Here is a 21,434-nt window from a genome sequence, read left to right on the forward strand (position 1 = left end):
GTTGCTTTCAGCTTGCTTCTTAGCAGACCTTTCCAGAGGCTTTTCCTGGTTTATTCTTAGCTTCTCCTGACACCCACAAATGACTGCAGAAAGATGGGTTATCTCTGTTGCATAATGACTGTCAGCAAGCAGGACTCCTTCACTTCTTCAGGCCAACAACAGCAGGAAAACAGCTGACCCTCATGAGTTTTACTCCAAGTGATAACGCTGACTCACCGTGCTCTGTAACCTTGTGGGGGATTTTTCTATAAAAGCAGTGATGTATCAAGAGTAGAGGTAGATGGCATCAGAAAAAATAGCTGCAGCTGCTGTAAGTTGTTTGTGTGTACTTGGCAATCTGCTCTTATCCTCAGTGAAACACCGTATCACCCTAGTGTTTCCAGCATATGCACTGCTACCCTGAACAGGTATGAAATAAATCCCCACTGTATTAAAGGAGAAGTGTGACCACACAGTAAGACTGTTAGGTGCTTAGGGAGATGACTGCTGCAACCTGTTACTAAAAACACTGATTTTGTAACTGGTACTTTGTACAGGCTAGAGCACATTCTCCCTGTCTGACTTCTTTCTGTGTTTGGGAGAATCTATTTTACATTGAGTGTCATCAGAGTTCATGCTTTGCCATTTCCACATGGTGGGAGGAGACGTTAGGAGATCCTACATCATTCCAAAGCAGCTGGTAGATACATAAGGCATGACATTAGAGAGCAGCTTGCTGTTATCATGGGAAAATACTAAGGGCTCTATCTTCAGACCTTGTAAAATGTCCTTAGTTTGGCATTGTGAAAATAGGAGGTGATATCTCTGGTGGTACTCACAGTTACTTGGGCTTTGTGTTGCCACCCAGCAGGAAAGTGTTGAGGGGACCGAGCCAGCTCATGCATGTCTTCACTGTGGCCTGTGGAGTGGCTCATAGGGACAGTCACAAACGAGATCTGGCTGAAAACCTGCAGCTGAAGTTGCAGCTACTTGCGTAACTGTCCATCACCCACCACCATTCCTTGGCTCTATAGCAGGGCACTGACTTTTTCTTATAAAAATCTATGTTGCTATTGTTGTATTTTAGTAAGAAGTGAAAAAGGACAGATAACTCCCTGTGACATTTGCCATGAGAAGGACACCTGTGCTGGCAGTGACGAGTGCTCAGTAATTAAGGCTATGTTTAATATCATGCCTGGTGACCTTTTATAAGAAGAGAGCTGAGCGTGCTAATGCCCAGGGTAGTCTGGTGAAGGATATGTGCTTTTTTTTATTCAGCTTCCCAATAGTAGGATAATAAAAGCAATAATCCTTTTAGTATTCTGCTTCTATTATCCCTATCTGTGTTTTCCAAGGTCACTAAAGCAGTAAGAAATGGGGAAGATAAGCTTCCAAGGAGTTGAACTGTAGAGCAGTGAAAAACATCACACTCAGCAGTCTGGCTTGTTCTCCTGCTTCTAGCTCGTAGTTAGGGGGTCGAGCCATGTGGAGAACAGACTGAGCCGTTTCCTAAGGCACTGGTCACAGCAGATTTCCGATATAGCGTGAGCTTCATCTTCGTGGTCTCCAAGTATCATTTGGTACATTCAGACTGAGAATTGGACTTTTTGCTCTCACCAGGAGACCAAACTGTTTGGCCTGAGGGAAAGAGGGTAATTATTTTTATAGTTGAGGGCTCTGGTTTGGTTTAGGTTTGATGAGTTTGTTTAGTTTCTTTAAAACGGAAGCAAAAACCACCTCACTCACCCCCCAAAATCTGTCATCTGCTGCATGGACTGATTTCTCTCAGTAGAATTTTTAGCATAATAGGTTGGCTGCAGTAGCAAAAAAAAAAAAAAAATAAAATAAATTATGTAAATGTCTCAAGTGTGCTTCTGTTCTCAGCTGTGGTGAACTCTACCCCTAAGCAGCAGACATGCATTTTCCCTTGACTTCATTAGACTCTGTATACAAGAACCAAATCTGGCTGTTTGCCTATTAAAGCAGCGTAATATTGAGTTGCCCGTCTCTTGTGAGCTCTTGGCATTAGTGTGTCTGTGCTGGGTCAGTCCAAAAGTCTGTCCAGCCCAGCAGCCTTGTTTCCAACAATGACCAGTAAAAGCTGCCTAGGGAGGAGCACTGGGCCAAGGGCAAGCGCACGGTCCTCACCCTCGTAGTGTCCCAGGCTCCACCAACTTCTGCTTAGGGACTTCCTAACCTAGATCTGGTATTATCCTGTTTAATAGCCTGAAATGGACTTTTTTTCCTCCTCTTATTATTCTAATTGCTTCGCAACTCATCTAAAATTTAGCATTCATGACACACTGTGGCAATGACTCTTATAGTTTCAACAGGGAATTTTTTTAAGAAGTATTGGAGGATTTCTTTAGGTTATTGGAGGATTTCTTTATTTTGCCACCATGTCACTGGCATTGGCTTCTCCTAGCTTTTCACAGGAAAATATAAAACCTTAGAGATGAACAGTTTAGTGAATTTCCAAGAGAAGGAAATGTATTATTTGGGTAGTCAGTAGTGCACTGCTGTCATGAACTTAGTAGTTCACATACCATGTAACTTGTGGCGGTTTTAATTATGAATGATGTAACCTTTGCCTATATAGATGTCTTTTTGAGTGCACCTCTTACCTCTAATTTACTAGTATTCTATGCCATTGAGCAGTAAATTTTATCCTCCTGCATCTTTGTTTAGGCCTTGATTTGTTCTTTCTTTGATACTGCTTTAAGTCAAAGAAGCAAGTTTTGTCCTCGAATACTAAATATTTATTTACTATAGATGTTTTAGTTAATTAAAAGATGTAGCCAGGCCCCAACAGCTCAGGGTCTATTTTGGTTGCCAAAGCCTTGAGCTGTCTTTACAGCAGAGCTCTTGTCCATACTGAAGTTCTGGTTCTGTTCCTTATGCTGTTCACGTGGAGCTCTGGATGACTCCCCGTGGTGGACAAGGTGTGTATGAGGATGGCATTATAATGTACGTGTTGTGTATGTACACAGGTGATGGAGAAACAAAGACCAGTGGTAATAGGTTATAAGCAGCAGGATCAAACAGTACTTTCTCATGCCAGAAGAAACCTTGCAATCTAATCAAAATTCTTGCATCACGTAAACTATAAAATTTAATCCCTTGTGATTCCAACTTGGGAACTTTTTTGTTTTATGTGCTGGCCATGTACCTGTTATCTCTACAGCATTACTGTCAGTGTTAAAGGTTAGTTTTATTGCATACTGTGGCATGGTAATGATTTTGTTTTGTGTACCATACTGTAAATATCCAAGCCAAATTGTTGACAGTTCTAACGTGGTTTGGAGCAAATGCATTTCCTGAGGTATGATGTGTTCCACCTTATCCTTTAGTTAATATATAATTTTTTCTGCCTTTGGCAGAGACGCTTAGGCTTGTATCTCTTAGTTGGTGCTTTTAATTTGAATTCAGTTATAAGCATTGAGGAAACTGTCTCAGACATTACAATTGCTTTAAATTCACAACAGAAATGGTCCATGAGCCATCACATGGTTTTCAGACATTCACACTGCTGAAATTCAAGCATCTAGCTTAGGCTGTGACGGGCAGCTTTAGAGAATATCTTTCCACGTTGGCTGCATAGGACAGCAATGATATTCAAGGCACATTGAAGTTGCATAAGATCAGTTAAGCTCTTCTGCTCAACCAGCTGCTGAGCATCTAACTGCTCTTGAAAGGAGTGGTCCTGCTCAGGTTTCCCACCCGGCCTTCACTTGGGGCTGGATGTTTCCAGCACTTCTCACGCGTTACTTCTTCCCTTCACTGAACCCATTATTGAATTAACTCAACACACTAATTAAACAGTGAACATCCCAGCTGGTGGGGGGAAAAGGGAAAAAAGAAAACAAGCCGGGCTGGTGAACTGATAGAGCTTACTTCCAAGTGATGAATAGCCAGCCCAAAACATGCTCAAAGTCATGCTTTCCCTCAGGTATCTGATGGAACAGCACTGAAGCATGAAAACTCTGTTAAATACATTCCCGACTATCTTAATTTTATCATCTGTCTCTATTTTCTGCCTTTCTGTTACTGCTTCTAGTCTGGCAAGCAGAGTGGTTATGGAAGAGTTCCAGCTGAAGGTTGTGCTTTGCTCTCGTGGCTGAGCAAAAAGCTTGAAAATGTCAAATGTGTGCAGTCCAGGCTTTCTGTAGTGAGAAACCAGGGATGAACCTAGCTGGGGTACATAGTTTGCTCTGCTGCTTCTCTTGAATTTTATTTCCAGGATAGGTCTTGATTTATTTACTTGTAAATCGAATACAAGTGTGTTTACCAGCGTTGTATGGACATTGTGTGGCTCAAAGGCTGTCTGGGAGTCCATGGATAATTGAGTTGCTTCATAAGCACTTTTAGTGAAGGAGTCTTGCTAAATTAGCTGCCAGTCTTTCTGTAGATTTTTTCCTGTGAAGATATACCAAGATGCTGGTGTCTTAAGGATGCTTTAAAATACAGTCTGTTGAATTAGTTCCCTTAAAGAAAGAATATGTCTAAATTATAGTCCCATTTCTCTCTGTATCTGACACAAGCTGGTTCCTAAGGCTTCAAAGCCAAAAGAAACTCAGACTATGGTGTTCTCCATTTTGCTCTTTCTTCTCCTCCCATTTTGGCAGCTTGTACAACTCCTGCCACTGGTCAGGTGTGTAACTGCAAAGTTGGCAGCGTTAGCCAAAGGACACCTTCAAGCCTGTCTTAAAGCAAGACCTGCTGAGGATCTTGTGGAAAAGCTTCTTCAACGTGACTCTCCACCTCGCTGTGCAGCTCACCAGTGCTGCCTTGGGTCAAGCCGACCCATGGTCCTGAGGCTGGTGGAAAAGCATCAGAATTTCATTGAGATAGAGATGTGCTGACTGGTCGTGTTGATTTACAGCAATGACTTACTGCTTGGTGAACTTCTGGGTGCAATCTGAATCTCAGGGAAGGCTGCTTGCTCTGTGACAGTTGCTTGCTTTTGTTTGTGATTGAAACAGAGTGGCCTTTTGTATCAGTGTTTGGCAGTAGGTGAAGCAATTGTACTATTTTGGCTGCCCTCTGACAGCTTTTCACCAGGGTGCTGGGACTTGAGACAAGCATGAATCAATTGGTTTCTGAGAACTGGCTCTCTGCCACTCTGCCTGGAAATGGGACAAAAATAATGTCTTTGCTCCGTTCTCTTCCACTTTGCTGCAATGCCCCAAAATCCTCAGGCTAGTAAAACTGTCCACAAAACCAAAAAAACCAGCAGTGTGTTTCTGTTGTGAATAGTGATGGGATTTATGGTGACTGAAAAGACCCAAAGTACTCGGTTTTGCTTGGTGAACTGAAGTAGAGAAATACGGATTAAACAGTCAAGTGCTAATCTGCAAAGAGCAAGTGGTATGATTTTGTTTTGGGGGAAATCAGGCTCAGGTATGAGTGATGCACAGCAGGAGAGGCTGGAGACTCCTGAACTAATGGCGTGAGCTGCTCCCTCTGGAGCCAAGCAGCTTTGCTCCCCAATTGCACACCGTACTTGCTTGTTCTGTGCAGAGCTACCTCAGATTTAGGAAACCTGTAAGGGTGGAAGGGGGTTGCTTCAGGGAAATGATATCAGAAGATGTTATTGTAGTTATTTAGGTTGCCTTCCCATACGTGGAAGATTGGAAAATGTAAGGGCAGGTGATAAATGCAACAGGGAGTCATCTGGGGAAATGCTCAGTTGTGGTTTTAAGGCTGGGAGCACACCTGTGAAGAGCGGATGTTCCATATTATTTGTTACAGGGAAAGGTAATTTTCTTTAAGTAATACAAACACACTTTAAAAAAAGCAATGTTTTGGGGTTATCTAATCTATATTAGGTTCTGATATAGATGATTAGATCTAATGAAGGAACAGTGTACAACAGGCAGTGGAGCTGGCCCCTTCCTGGAGCTGGTGTGACCACGGGGCGCAGTGTCCCACCTGCCAGGCTCTGACACCAATGCTGTTCTTTGATACCTGCACCATTGCCTGTGGCGAATGAGGAGACGGGACGCAGCTTGATGCAAGCAAATGTCAATTTAATGTACAGAAGCACGAGTTTATATACACTTTCAGAAGCCGCGAGTTTTAAACAGATTGGTTCTTGAAGCTAAGCATTGCATCCTAGGCAATCCCCGATTGGTGGTTAACTACCATCAATTAACAGCAAGGTGTTACCTTTCCTTGGCGCCATCCTTGGCGCCATCCGTCTCCCACTCCCCTGTGCTCTGTAAACATGTCTCATCATGTTAATTGTTGTCTAGACAAGCTCGAGCACATTCCCCTCAGCTAACTGATTGCCACGCATGGTCCTAGTTTCCAGCCCGCTCCTGCAATTGCCACCTCTGGAGCTAACCTCTGGCAGCTGAAGGTCTACGCGTCTTTCAGCACCTTAACTTTTGTCTCATTTGTTGGCAAGATTAGTATGTTCGTATGTCATGGTATATTTGAAGATACAAAAGCAGGCTGGTTTCAGTGTTGTCTCTGGAATGTTAAAATGCTTCAGTGTGATTTTGCAGGGTCTGTTATACTCAATAACACAATTTGCTTTTTTCATTCTTGTTTAATTCATTTTGAGTTAAAAGGATATATCTAGAATAAGCATGTTCTTGCCAATTTAAGATCACTTTTTAATAATGTATTTGGACCTTGAACAGAGATTAAAATTTGGTATATTAGTTACTTTTAGGCAGCTTAACATTTTTAATAAAGAGAAAAATCCATCTTATGTAACTAAGCCTGTAATTCTAAATGAAACTGATTTAGCTGATCTGATAAATAATTAGTAAAATTGGAAATTAGATAAATTCTGATTCATTAGCATCTGATTTTAGTATGTGATTGCAAGGAAATATGAATGGGAAGAGGATGCTGGAAGCGTATCTGTTGGTAAAGTCATAATTAGAGAGAACAAAAGTAATTTAGTCAAGATTTAAGACTGCCTTGACTCACAACAGTACTCAATTTCTTCCAAAATGAAACATAGAACAGTGCTAAAGACTTCTCTGTCGTTATAAAATTGGAGTGAAAGTGTGGGCCATCAAAACTGCTGTCAGGACCATGAACACATTGAATAAATGTAGACGAATCAGTAAGATGCATCAAGTAAGAAATAATGAATTTATCTAATTGTTTTCTGGAGTTTCATTTGGGGTTTATGGGATTGTGGAGTAGAACTGGTGGGAGTGGGATGAGGCAAATGAAGTGAAACACAGCAAAAGCTGAAGGAAAAGCTTATCCCACCCACTGCAGAGAAGACACCTCAAAACTGAGCATTAATTTGTCTTAGTTCAATATATCTAGTACAACGCATGCTGTAGTTATGTAGCTGTTTGATATGAACTGTTGTTAGATGGTACTAACACTTCTTCCATATGCAGGATTTTCTTCAGCTTGTTTGTGGACAGCTGGTGGTCTGTGAAGAATTGGCTGTTGATGTGGCTTCTGTTCTGCATTTCTAATCCTAAAAATACATGAAATACTTTCTTCATCTTACTCTCCCATACAGCACAATTGCTCAAAACTAACCATGCATCTGTGAAGCGTAGGAATGACAGGATCCAAGAGACAATGTGCCTGGTAGGGGTCGGTGTGTGCTAGGGAAATGTCTGGGATCTCATATGAAGCACCAGAAGGAGTCCAGCTGCTTTAAAGATTTTTAAAGCATTCTGGATCCACAAAAGACTGTTACTCTGTGCAAACCAGCCTCTCTGCTGGTTTGAAAATGCTATTTTTTGGGTGCCTGTTTCCCAGTCATCGCTGTGCCTTAGATAGCAGCGAAGTATGTTACTCTCATCTGTTTGAAAACTTCTTTCTTGCTCCTGGTGGTGGGGTAGGTCCCAAAGTATTAAGCATGGGTCCTCCTTACCCTCTCTGTGCCCCAAAAAGGGTTTGCCTGGATGGTGGTTATTCTGTTCTCTGACACGCGTTTCAGTGAGCAACCAAAGCTTGGGTGCATGTGGAAGAACAGAGCTTTAGGTGCCAAAACAGACTTGCTGGGATGATTGCAGTAGATGGCAGGAGCCTCTGAGCCCAATCTGGAGGTGAGGCACTGGAGGATGACAGGCTGAGAACTCAGTAAAGCATCCTGAAAGTCCTTGAGAAAATGGGTCAGAAATACCATTGACTTAAGATCTGTGAGAAGCTGCTTTTAGCTCTTGCTCATGGTGTTTACATTAAGTCACAGATGGCTGAATTTTTTATCCTCTGCTTTGTATCTAGTATGCAATGTGTAGTTTCCTCAGTCTGTAGTGAGGCAGTGCACTATCATTGCAGTGATTCATTACCTTACTATCATGCTGCACACAATTTATCAACCCCAAACCAACTTTTAGAAAATGCCTGGTATGTTTACAGTATGGGAAAAATACTCAATAATGGAACTAGCTCTGTGGATAATTAGAGGCTGGGGTCAGGGGTACAGATAATATATTATTTAAATGGCCTGCTCTATAAATATGTTGATAAAATTCAGAAGTACTGGAAAGTAAGTTAGCAAAGAATAAAGGTCCAACAGTTCTAGTGGCCCCCACGTAGCCCCTAAATCTGTGTGAACAAATTATGAGCAGAATTAGCCCATTTAGCTATACAATCTCTCCATTGTGTACCTGCTTTCATTTGCAGTAAATGTGAACATAAAACTTCAGTGTTATGTATGCAGCTCCAAGCCTTGGATCTATAGTATGTTTGGTGATGCATAACATACATTGATGCAGAGGCCAAACTTTAGGCTCATTCTTGGACTTTTTACTTCTTGAAAAGGCAACCAAATCGGTGAACTGCAAAACTGTGCTCAAGGTACACAGTTCTGATTTCAAAAAGCGAAGTCCCAGAAGGACACTCGGCTTTCTCCTGATACCTACTGACTATTTTCAGCTCCCCAGTGTAGAACTGGAAAGGTTTGGAAAGACCCAGACTGAACATTCCTCAAGGGCATTTTTCTTTTATGGGTCCTTTTAAGAGTAACTAAATAAAATATAATACGATAATATACTTTTAATAGCCCTCCAACAGAAATCTTTTTTTTTCCTTTCTTGTAAGGTAGGTGGGTTTTATAATTTATTTCAACACACTGAAGAAGAAACATTCACGAAGTTTCCGAAGTAAGTGTTGTGGTTTGTAATTGGCAAACTAACCACCCAGACTAAGGTTTATTCCCAATAGTGCTTTGACGTGGGAGTAACATTTAGTTCAACTTCAAGCTGCTCTGCCAAGTTCAGTTCTATAGGTGTGCAAAAAAACCCCAGAAGATTCTTAAGTCTTCCTCAGCTGGAAGTCTGAGACAATGTGAGTTTTCATTTTTCTGCCCTGCCTGCTTCCATCCTACCTGAAAACCAAGACAGAGATAAAAAAAGTACACTTTAAAATTTCAGAACAATGCCAGCTTGGATTTATGTTTAGTACAAGGGTAAAAGGGTTGAACACTTTCTAACAAGGATTGTCATTCTCTAGTATACAACACTACCGCTGACTCGCTTCATATAAAAAGAACATAATTCATTTTATTTTGTAGGTACCAGGAAATGCTCAGAAAAGTGACCTTACTGGATCTGATTGTCTGCTAGTGACAAGTTGGTCCCTGGCTAAGTGTTCTTGAGGGTGATCTTTCTGTAAGACAGGAAAATCTCAATTATTACTTTCTGCAGGAGTGAAACAAGCTGCCATCTTGAGCAGCTTGGGAGTCATGGACTGCGCTGAACTGAGCTCAGCTACAGGCACGCATCCTGCGCACGGCTCCGGCCCTAGGGGCATACCAGCTACTAGCTATATTCTTCTGCTCTAGGGACTATTAAGTTAAGAAACATTTCCCTTTGTACAAAAACTGTGCAGGTGATATATGTGAAAATGACACGTGGATTGCTACATAGTTGGGCTTTAATATTTTCTCTTTTCCAGGGAAAGTGTCAATTACAGGTAGACAGAGACCCAATGCACCTTGGGCACTAACGTCTGCAATCCCAGCGCTACCACAGAATCAGGCTTGCAGGAAGGCAGCTCAAAATCAATGCAAGTTAAATGAACTTTTGAAAAGTTCTGAGGACTCTTAGTTGAACCACAACTAACAGCAGCACATTGAAAAAAATTATCAGGTAATTATGAGAGAACAATAACATTGTTAGGCTGACTGGGCTATACACCAAGGGGCTGTCAATCACGGTTGTTATGAAAAGCAGAGCATTTTGAGGCTGTCAATCATACCTGTTTGTAAAAGCCGAAGGACTTCAGGAATTGTTATGCCTGTATTTACCAAATGCAGAAATAACAAAAGCACCTGAGTCTTATGCAGTCTGACATTACAGTTTACGTAGAAGTTCTTGTGTAAGTTTATGTCTTTATTCAACAAAAAATATCATATGACACTGGGAACTTGGAGAGATTTTTTAGCTAGCTCCTTTATAACACTGATTTTTTTAGAGGCTGCTGAAGTGTGTCAAATCTGGTAATGAAAAGGTAAATTTTGTTATATTCCTTTGCTGTGAAGCAAAAATGTTGGGAGTTAGTATCCAAATAGCTGGTGCTGTAGCCCTTCAGTTTCCTGGGGAGTTTCACACATTTCTGCTTATCTGAAACACTGCAGCAAATACCAGCTGGAGAATTTAAAAGAACTCAGGAAATCTTTAACATGGAAGTGCTCACCCATCATACTATGACAAATGGTGCCCACAACACCAAAAAACTCCCATAGAACCTTGTTTCTGTTTACTTTTAAAAGAAGCATTGAACACATGTACTTGTCTAATTTAAACCAAAAATAGTAATTGTCTGCAGGGTTGGGTTTTTTTGTTTGTTTGTTTTTGTTGATGTGTGGGTTTTTAAAAATCAAACTCCCAAGCTTTTTTGAGAAAATAACTTTCTGGTGATATTTTTCTGCATTTGAAAAAAGGGATTTTCCTGTACTCTGCATCACCCCACTGTGTCTGGGTGGCCTGGATTTGTAAATCACTGCATTTTATAACTGAGACCAAGTGGAAGCGTGTGTCTATGCATTCGGTGTTTGCAATGCTGTTTGAAAACCTGTTTGTTGCTGAATAAATCACAGATTTCTATTTCTCTGAAAGGTTTCCATTGAGGAATCAGTACCATTCAGTTTTATCCCAGAAGACCAGGTGCTTTCAGGAAGCAGGTTTCTTGCTGCTCCAAGCCCTGCAGGAGCTGAGCATGAGTAACCTTGACATTTAAGTCCTACCTAGGCATGAATTTGTACATTAATTTTTTCAGATATTGGGAACTTAACTTTACAGATAAAACATCAGGAGCATGTTCCCTGCGTACTGATACTTCCCGTCCTTGTCAGCAGTTATTGCAGTGATGACCCCATTGTCCTGTTGTGTTGGGCACTTTATTTAAGCACGGAGGGACTGAAGGCAGAGAAAGGGGAGAAGTCCCTGCTCCAAACAATTCCTGTCCTGACCATACAAAATAGATTTAGAAAGAAAAGGGAATGGGGTTAACCTACCCTAAAATCATCCAGTGAGCCAATGGCAGACCCAGAAGTAGAAGCTACATCTCTTTGATGTTCAGAGTAGTTTCTTACGTGGACACGGACCACACCACCTTCCCTGGTGGTGTGCCCATGTACCACAGCAAGAAGTATCATCTCACCAAAGCACTAGCTCCACTTGCCCAACTGGTAGTTAACTCAGTGAATTTTTAAAGCAAATGTTAATAATTAAACTCAAGTGGTTAACGATTTTCTAGAGAAAAGATCAAATTATACTCTTCAAACATAGAGTTAGAATTTTGTCTAATTAGAAGAAATATGTTTTTCCTATGAAGGGCAGTTGCTGAAGTGACAGTTTGGAGGCTGTTGTGACAGCGTTTGCAGAGATGGGTGCCAGCCAAAGAACAGAGCTTTTTTAGTATCTCTAGTAGTGGAGTAGTTTCTTCTGAAGGCATAATTATGTTGCATTCTTTGCACAGTTCATTAGGAAAAGAAAAACAAAGAACTTGTATTCCATGTGGTTGATGTTCACACATTTTTATCTTAGCATGATAGAAGTTGTTAGATCCAGAGAGTAACATGGTGTCTCTCTCTTTCACTGCTAGCCTAATAACATAACTAGTGCTAGGTGGAAAAACAGCTTTTCTTCCCACAACTGTTATTCAGGAGTCCGTTCTTTTTTTCCTGTGTGAAATCTCAGAAAGTATAAAAATGTCAAAAAGCCCATGTAAACTAAAAATCTCAACAAGAAAGAAGTTTGGATTAGTTTGAGTAATTTTGATGTCTTGAAATCTTTGGTTTCTATATAATTTTTAATATTACTTGTTTTGCTGCTCCTTTCTTAAATATAAAAAATGAAAAAGTAATTTCAAACTTCAGGATTATTTTTGTTTTCAAACTGTAAAAATGAAATTTACTCAACATTTTTGCCCAGTACTTACTGTTGAGAAATGCATCAAAACTGTTTCCCCGCAAACTTGACACATTTTTTTGGCAAGAAAAAAAAGTTTTGTGGAACTATTCCCAACCAACTCCAGTAATAAATATTCTCTTCATTACATCTTACCATTTGCAAGTAAAACAAGTAAATAGGATTCCTATGGAGCCAGAATTTATCGGAGGTGTCAAGATAAAGCAGATTCATTTTCTTCGAGCATACGTGAGGCAGTCTTTATGGCACAAGAGCATATGAGGGAATAAACAATCTTTACTAGTCATTAAACAGACATAGCAGAACTGAACCATCTCATTCTTCCAGAAGCTAGCAATTACTTTTTCACACCTCTGGTTTAGTCCCTTTACACAAAGGAGAAAACCTAATAAATACATCACAATGCCTACAACCTACCTGATGCCAATACAGCCCATTGAAGCGGTTATAAATGCCTTAACTTCCATTTCTGTTTAGCAACACCCTGAACTGCTCTGATATGGTGGGGAATTCACTCCATATCCTGGGACATCCAAGCCTCAGTGCGGAGACCGTTGAGCAGTGATGACTGATCTCCTCGGATGGAGAGAAAGGGGTTTTTGAATGTCAGAAGGAGTAAGGGTCTACAGTAATGGCTTGTGTACTTGCTAGCCTTAGTTTCCCCTATTTTGAAGAAACCCAAATTCTGCAGGTAAGAAGGCACAGAAAACTGAAGTGAAACATAGCTACTAAGTAACTACTACTAAAATGAATCAAAAACGTGTGTAGTATACTTACAGAAGTGCCCTTTACCTGCAGTTTCCTAGCTTGTTTCTCTGTAATGAAGCTGTTATGGGTTGGTTATATTAGGACTGATCTTTCAGATGTGGGTGTCTCCTCTGTGGCAGTGGAAGGACTGGGGTGGGCACAGACTTGGAGGTCTGTGATGCTGCTCTGCAGAGCGAGATCCTGGAGCGGTGCTGGCACTTGCATAACACAAAGCCAGGGCCAGAGGGCCCGGAGGACAGATTCATGCAAGAGTTGCTGATTTACTGACTTGTTTTATGAAAGCTTGTGTACCTTTGACATATACTGCAGCGATTTTATGGGGTAATTTGGAAAAAAAAACCTTCCTGCAATGCTGTGTTGTTTATTCACAGTTGCAGGAGCCTTTTCCTGCTGCAGAACTCTCCAAAACCAAGGATAATCCCCAAGATTTGTAGAGAAACATCACTTGGGGCTATTTGGTTGGGGATACTTCTTTAACCTTTTCAGACAATTTGCAGCATCCTCCTTGCAGCTGAGGGAACTCTTGCAGCATGTAGGAACATTCAATAGAGATGTTCCTTTCTTACATGTATTTTCTGTCTGTAACTCTAAGCTATGAGCTGTGAAGATAAATCATAGCAGCTGTGCCACATTTGTTTTGGAAAGAACCTACTGGTACCCCAGGATACATCTGTCACTGGGAAAAAGAAGGGTGGAAGATACTGTTTTCAGCCACGTAAGAAGATGGTGCTCAGCTCTGAATTCTGCCCAAACATTGTTCTGGGTAGGAAGGTCCTTTCCCATATAACAGGGATTTGAGGCATGGATTGTGATAAGGGAAATGCCCCAAACCCAGGAGTTTGGTTTTATTACCTTTCCTTTTCCCTACTCCCCCGGCCCTGGATATTTTTAGAATAATAAATTATGAGTTATTTCTTACTGAAAAATAGATTGAGATAGAAACCATGCATAGATAAGATATATGTTTGTGCATATATATCTATACATACACACATAAAAACTATTACCTGCAAGCCTGAGCTCACAGTAGTAAATGGGGAAGAAATCTTGGTTTTCAATGGCAATTTAATGGCATTCTGGTAGACCCATGCAGGGTCCATTCTTAGAACTCACAAAACAGTGCAGAGCTTGGTAGTCTGTGAAAGATCTCATAAGAACCAAAAAACCCTCCTAAAATAAAGGATACTCTTGGTATGGAGGAATTTCCTGGTGGTTTGTTGTTATCACTGTATCAGCTCTGCAAGTGAGGCATGTTGAAGCATGAGGGGATGAGAGGAAGAGGCTTAAGTGCACAGCTGCTGTTACTTAAAAATCAGGTTAAGTTCGTAAACATCAGCACACCAGGCACACCTGGGTGTATATGGCTTTGGTTTTGATAGCTCTGTGTGAAGTACATCAGAGCAAACATTCTTTGTGCCACCTGTATTGATAAGGAGATCTTCTAAATAACATTTATCCAAGCAAGGTAAAAGGATCTTTATAAAAGTCTTTCATGTCCTCGTCTTGTCTAGAAGACTTTTCAGAATTATAACTTTGCCCATGTATTATTTGCGTGCATTTTATATCAAAGAGTCTCTGTTTTCTGTTTTCACAAAAATGAAGGAAAAAAAAATGATGCAATTAGTTGTTCGCATCTGGGGAAAACATGGTCAGGCAGCACAGCCTGTTGGGTTAAAATAGTGCAGTTCTGTCTGCTTATTCTGCCAGCCCCTGGGTGCAGTAAGCTGTTCTTGGTGGGCCTGAAGAACTGAAGATTAGGGTGTGTGGGTTTGCCTCTTTTCTGTGTGCCTGTAATATTTTAATTGTTTTGGGGCGTTTTACTTGAATTTCTTTGGTATTTTACTTGAATTTCTCTTGTGATGCTAGCAACAGAGATTAATTCCCTCTGAAAAATGGTTCCAGTGTGGGGTATTCTCACTAGTAAGGATATGTGTTCAGCTGAGCACTGATGCAACATCTGTAGGGAAAAGGCTCATGAACATCAAAAGCATTGCTGGTATAGGAGATTTGTTGTGCAAACTGTGTATGTACTAAGTTTGTATGGACTTTGCCTCATGTTGTTTCTGTGTTGCTCTGCAGATATTAAAGAAAAAAAAAAAAAAAAAAAACACATTTCCAGTGCAAATGAGGTCTCTTGGCACCAGAAGCTCTCTCAGGCCAGGACGTCCAAGTGGAATCCTCTGCTTTTGCAGGCTAACCTGCAGCTGGCCAGCTGCAGGTTCTGCTGTGAATGTTCCTTCCTGCCCAAGAGCGATTAGCCACCACCTTACTATATTGAAAACTTGTTTGTTACCTCTGTGAGCGAATGTCCATGGTGTTATAGGAGAAATTTGCCCTGATCTGATTCATCCCAGAGACCGGCTTGCCCCAGCTGTGGCTTAACCAGACTAGATCCCACTTGCATTGGACTGGAAAGGGATAAGGTGCCATGGCTTGCTCACAGCGCGGTGTATGGGAGCGTTGAGGCCTTGTTCTCTGCTGCTCCAAGAACACAGGAGAGTGCCGGTTTGGTTTGGGGAACAAAGGTCTTGTTGAAACCCTGCAAACTTAAATGCTGGCTTTGGGGAATGCAGTGTATTATTCCAGGGACGTCTGCAAGCAATGTTGTGGTGGAAGGATGGTGTCAGATATGAAGCTTGAACCTTTTCCTTAAATTTTAACTGTTCTGGATGTGGAGCTTCTTAAGAATCTCTCGTTGAAGTTTCTGAATGCAAAGTCACTGGCCTTGAGAGAGTTTTAGAGCCATGAGTCAAGTTCCTAAGATCAGAAAATTCAGAAAATAATACACCCTGCTTTTATATACATAGTTTACTTATATTTCGCTTCATGTTTTTGAAGCCTTTGGGAGATGTATTTTTCATATTCTACCTGCAGCCGTGAGACCTACTGTCTCAAGGGGCTTGGATTTAAAAACCCAAGACACAAGATACTTAAAGATTTGCAAGGAAAACCTGTGACAGTTGGCAACACTAGGCTAGTTTCATTTTCCCCAAAGTAATATGAAAGCAGAAATCTGAGTAACTCATACTGCTGTTACCTCTCGTAACTGGACTGTGCTTTTTTCGTCTTAAAAGAAATGAAGTAAAAAATGCATTTGATATTAAATAATAGCAAGTGGGAGCAAGAAGTATTTCAAGATGTTTACCAGAATTATTTATAATGCTGTTTAAAAAAATGACTTTAAGATTAAAATTCCATCTCTGTCCTGTATTTCAGTCATTTCTGTAAAAAAGCTTATCCTGTATTTTTGCTGTTATATGTTAAGATTCAGACCTGTGAGGTACTATCTCTGTCTTTCTCCTGGGAGCAAGCTGCATGGAGTATTTGGCTTTGATGTAAGCTCTTGTTTTTCCTGGGTCTTGTTTTTCTTGTTATGTTTTAACTCTGCATATTATTATAATGAGCAAGTTACTAAAATATCTCTAGTTCTCTAGACCTAAGACCTGTTCTTCCAGCCTTTTCTACCCTGCCCTCCCAATCGCTCTCCTAGCTGTTGTCACTGAAGCCTCACAGCTCTTCTGGAGCTTGGTGAGAAATGACCCTTTCTGTAAGCTGTCAAATGAAGTGGTTTTCTCTCACTTGCCATATAAGTAGCAGAACTTTGTTCTCAGTGGGCTGCAGTGGCATGGTGAGAAGGATCAAGGTGAGAAGTGCAGCACCCTTGTTTCTGAATGAATCAGCTGCTCTGATTCAGAGCTGGGTCTCGTGTCTTAGGGCTTCTGCGTTGCAGCATGGTGCTGATATTTTTGGCAGAATAAAGCCCTTCTACATCCGATTGACTACAATAGTGCTTTTATCTAGAAAGTTCAAAGTATTATGTCTTTCAGTCTTCTAAATTAATTTAATGCTATTGAAGCATCAAATATAAAAATTTTTGCTTGGTACTGTTATGTCTTATGAACCCTCAATGAAGTTAGAATCTCTAGGTTTTGGTGGTTGGGGTTTTTCTGCTTTCCTCCTTAGTTCTGTGCTTGAACAATGTCTGTCCTCCCACACAGCTTTGCGGGGAAGTGAAAGCAGGATTAAGTTCATGCCTCCTTACTTTCAGACCTTTTCTCTCCTGTGCCCGGGGAGACTTGCCTGCAGGTTTTGTGGGGCTCATGTTCCCGCGCTTAGTGAAGTTCCTGTGCCTTAGGTCCATATAAGCCATAGTAGTAATACTTATATACCATCCCTTTGTCCTCAGCAAATGTCAAGTCGTACAGCTTGGCTGGTAATGAAAGAGCTTTAAGATAACGTGCCTTGCTTTCTGTGTGCCATTGGCTCAAATGGGAGCCTCTTTGTGCTCAACCTTTTTTTTTTTTTCTCTTTTGTGATTGCTAGGGAAACAAACTACTGCAGGAGAATTTCTTGGGTTGCATCAGATGTGCTTAGCTGACTTTCTCTAGTGTTTCAGGGCATTTGGTTTCTAACATTTTGCATCTCAACAACGCGCAGCTGTACATAAACACAGAGACTACAGCTAGGTTCAAAATCCTTGGTGTTGCTCAGGAGCTGTAAACTCATATTTCTGTCCAGTATGTTTAATGACTGCTGGTTGCCTGCTCATTCCTGAGGTTTCTAACAACTTGTATGGTGCTCCCTGCTTTGCTGAATATGTCTGCCTTCCTCCAGTCCTCCTTTCTAGTGCAATATTGCCAGTGGGTGTTCCTAGATGTGTGTTTTGGTAGCCTTGACCTGGAATAACACTCAGATACCTGTTTTGTCGGATCTCCTTGCTTTGAAGGTCTTGCAGAGTGTTGTGCAGTAGCACATCATCACCAGCACAGATTTTGCCATCTACTGTCTACTGATGTTCTTCTTGCCCAAAGGGGTTTTCCAGCAGAGAACATTGTCCTGTTTGGTGTCAGTATCTGTACTGAACTCCTTGGTTTTCTGACAGCCAGGACTTGTGGAACAAAGCACTTGAGTAAGAAGTTATTTTTAATGGCACTGAGAAGTCTGTTAATTTTGGAACAGAACATAGCTGTGTATGGAACATAGGCAGAACCTAGCTCTGCCTAGTACAGCCTCATGGAAGCTGTTATGTTGTAACTAGAAACAAGGCTGGTGTCACGCTCCATGCATTAATTTCAATTCAGTACACTTCAGCTGGTCATGTAGCCCTGTGTTAGGGCCTCCTGCATCCTGCCTTCCTCATCTTTACATAAGGATCACATATCAACAGGAGTGAATTAATTTTTACTTTTGGGAGTTACTGAGTTCACTAAAGGGCCTGCAAGCTGAAGGCATGAGTTCAAAACTGTATGCCTCACAGACACTGGCCCAGTGGCTTTTTCCCAAAATCATTAAGGAGATGGTGAGTAGTGGTGGCAGCAGGGGGTTGTGCCGTGGCCCCTAGTCTGAAGGTCACAGTTTCAGCCCCACAGACCGATTCTACTAGCAAGACACTGTGGCTCATGAAAGCATCAACAGGGCGGGATGTGCCCCTGTTGACCTGTGTGGATGAAGCTGATTTCAGCTTCACTGAGTAGTTAGTGTTTTTAATTGCTATTTGTGCTGCTTTACTGTAATAAAACTGGGAATTGAGAAATGTGTTTGCTACCTTCTTTGACCTTTATATGCAAACCTTCCTTGAGGGTCAAATATGTGTGAGAGAAAAATGATGCCAGTGTAATTTAAAATTTATGTGATGACATTTGTTAGCTCATCTGCACATGGAAGTCTATTATTGCCTGTTAATTAATGGAGGTAACATAACTGTTTCATTTTTAGAGTGCTGCCATTTATCAAAATGTGTTTGTAACTGTTACGCTGCCTGGTGTAAAGTTACTTAAAATATTAGATTACCTGGCCTGATGCTGCTTGTTCTTAAATATTCCCATGATCATTTTTTTTTTACTAGCTGGTGATGGGTTTAGAAAATGGAAATATCAGGTGCACTTTTACTGTCACAGAACTCAAGAGGTGTTTGCGTTGTTGCACAAATATACCCAAGCTCCATTTCTGCAGCTGTTCCAAATGCAGGTCTGCTGATATAGGGGACAAGATCTCACTTCAGCTGGGATGTGCAGGAAATGTGGAAAAATAAATGGGAATGATACAGGAATCAGGGCTTTGGGCTTCTGCTTCTTGGCTTTCCTGTTTCCTAATAGGCCAACAGGGCAGAATAATTAATTAATCCAGACTGCAGGGAAGTTGTATGTATTTGGTACAATGTGTCCACTTACTGAAATCCCAAACTACCATTGATGGAGTAGGAGAGTCTGTGTGGTGCAGCACATGCTGTGCAAAAACAAAGCAGACTCCCAAACACAGCCTGGCTGTGGTTGTCTCATGCTCATGCCCACATTGATCAGCAAATTAATTAATGGGCCATTTGCCCAAAGAGGTGTCTCTGCTGCTGACTCCCCAAACTTAATGTCTGTCCATGCAGCGCTTGCCATGTGCTGTAGTTGTACTTACAAACAAAAGTAATTTCTGCCTCAAACTGTTAGTTTGTTTAAACTTCTGGCAAGAGAGACACTCTTGACTCAGAGACTTCAGATATCAGAAAAGATATTGTGCCTATTGTCTTCAAACATACTTTTTCTCCTTGTGAGACTAACTGTAGTGGAATGAAGCTGGGTTAATTAGCATTGATAATATACAGCTGTGGGCTGGCTTCAGGGGCAGCGGGTTGGCCGATGTAGATAAGGCGCAGCTGTGGCTGGTTCTGTTAAGTGGTTGGGCAGCCAAGGAAGAGAGGGGAGGAAGAATCAGAGAGGAGAGAGAACACTTGCCCTGTATGAGGAGAGACTAGGAGAAGGCAGCAGAGGGACTGGCATGACGAGTATGCTGGTATAAGATGGTAAAAGACCTTGTTGCAGCCGGCTAGTTTGGAGAGTGCTGTGACAACTAACCATAGAAGAATTAAATTCCAGCTTAACTAGAGTCGGGGGCAAAATGCTCATTCACTTCTAATCAATGGTGCCAGCACCAAAATTATTTTAGTTTGTGGTGATACTGAAGTTGTTAGAGGTCAGAAGCCAGGAGCAATGGGCCTGCCCTGCTGTTTCTGATGGAGTGTTTCCCTCCTGTGAAGGGGCTTGCTGTTACCAGAGGAGAATAGAAGTGTTTCTCCTTCAAACGTACTGTACCTGGGGGTGGACGATGGGGGGGAATACATTTTTCCCCACTTAAAAAACAATAACAAACAGTCAGTTGTTATTTCCTTAACTCTGAGCTGTTAGCATAGCTATTACTTTGCTGACAAAGTGAAAACAACTTAGTATTCACTTGCAAGAGAACATTAGTTCAGATGCCTTTGTTCCAGCCATTAAAATGCAGGCGCTACCTGATTCATATATAAATTGTTTTGATAGTTTTAGTATTTTTCCTTAGTTGAGTTTATTAAAAGTGCATTTGATCACCTCCCTTTGATATACTTGTGCTGGTATGACCAGTGTAAGGAGAGACTGATCTCCTCTCACCCATCACTTACATGGGGATGGCTTTTTGGGTGTCTGACCATAACACAGCAGTCATCAACAGCCTAGCCAGAAAACACTGTGGATGCACCTGACAAAATTCACCCAAATTTTAGGTAAACGAAGGGAAAATATTATTTTAAAAAAGGAAGTAACTGCTTTGGATCCTGTTTGAATGATGCCACTTCTAAATACTAGTTATTCCTTCACTTCTAAATGCTAGATTTCTTTTGTGGCTGCCATTGAGACCAGAGGTTGTCTTCATGCCAGAGTCTCTGTTTCTTTGTTAGTCTTTGGCCTTCATATTTTCGCCATTGTTGTGTTCCTGGTTTTGTCTACAGCTTCTCTCCTATTTTCATTTTGTTTGCTGTGGTCCTAACAGTTTCATTAAATGCAGCCAACCATCTGCCTGCTCTGTGCAGTACCAGCATTGTCAGGACTGCTTCCCTTGCTGTGATTTCAGCATGCCTCATACACTCTGTGACAATCTGAACTGTATGAAATCCTTATTTCTTGTGTACTCTCATAAAGAGAACTGGGTTAATCCAAATTGCATCACCGTCTATAGACCTCCTTTGCCTTTCACGTCATGCTGGAAACTGAAGTATTTTCTTTCATCTCCTTCATTTTGTTTTTCCTGACTCATTTACTGATGTCATAGATGACAGTTTGTGTCATTGCAATTTGCTCCCATGGAAATGACTCCTGCACACATGTGCGTGGCATCCGACTCCTTGCTCTTCAGTTCTTACATAATTCAGGAGCTGTCAGAGCTCTACCCCAACGTGCCCATCTGTCTATTCTCTCAAAGTTAATGAGCCTTTTTCTTCTTGCTTCAGGCATATTGCACACCCTGACTTATTCATAGATTATGTCTATTAAAATTGTCAAATGCTTTGAAAATTAAATCATTTCT

General features: G+C 41.2%; 1 protein-coding gene and 1 long non-coding RNA gene across 2 annotated transcripts in view; one reads left to right on the plus strand and one right to left on the minus strand.

The window, feature by feature from the left end:
• The window catches only part of HTR2C (5-hydroxytryptamine receptor 2C), a 246,253-nt gene that overhangs the window by 156,999 nt on the left and 67,820 nt on the right, over positions 1 to 21,434 (plus strand). The window lies entirely within an intron of this gene.
• LOC114015047 (uncharacterized) lies at positions 9,077 to 11,570 on the minus strand. Its single transcript, XR_008735242.1, has 2 exons — positions 11,422 to 11,570; positions 9,077 to 9,291 (listed from the first exon to the last, which is right to left on the minus strand). It is a non-coding gene; the product is annotated as an uncharacterized LOC114015047 (long non-coding RNA).

The sequence above is a fragment of the Falco cherrug genome, chromosome 15 (assembly GCF_023634085.1).
Source record: "Falco cherrug isolate bFalChe1 chromosome 15, bFalChe1.pri, whole genome shotgun sequence".
NCBI classification, from domain to species: domain Eukaryota; kingdom Metazoa; phylum Chordata; class Aves; order Falconiformes; family Falconidae; genus Falco; species Falco cherrug.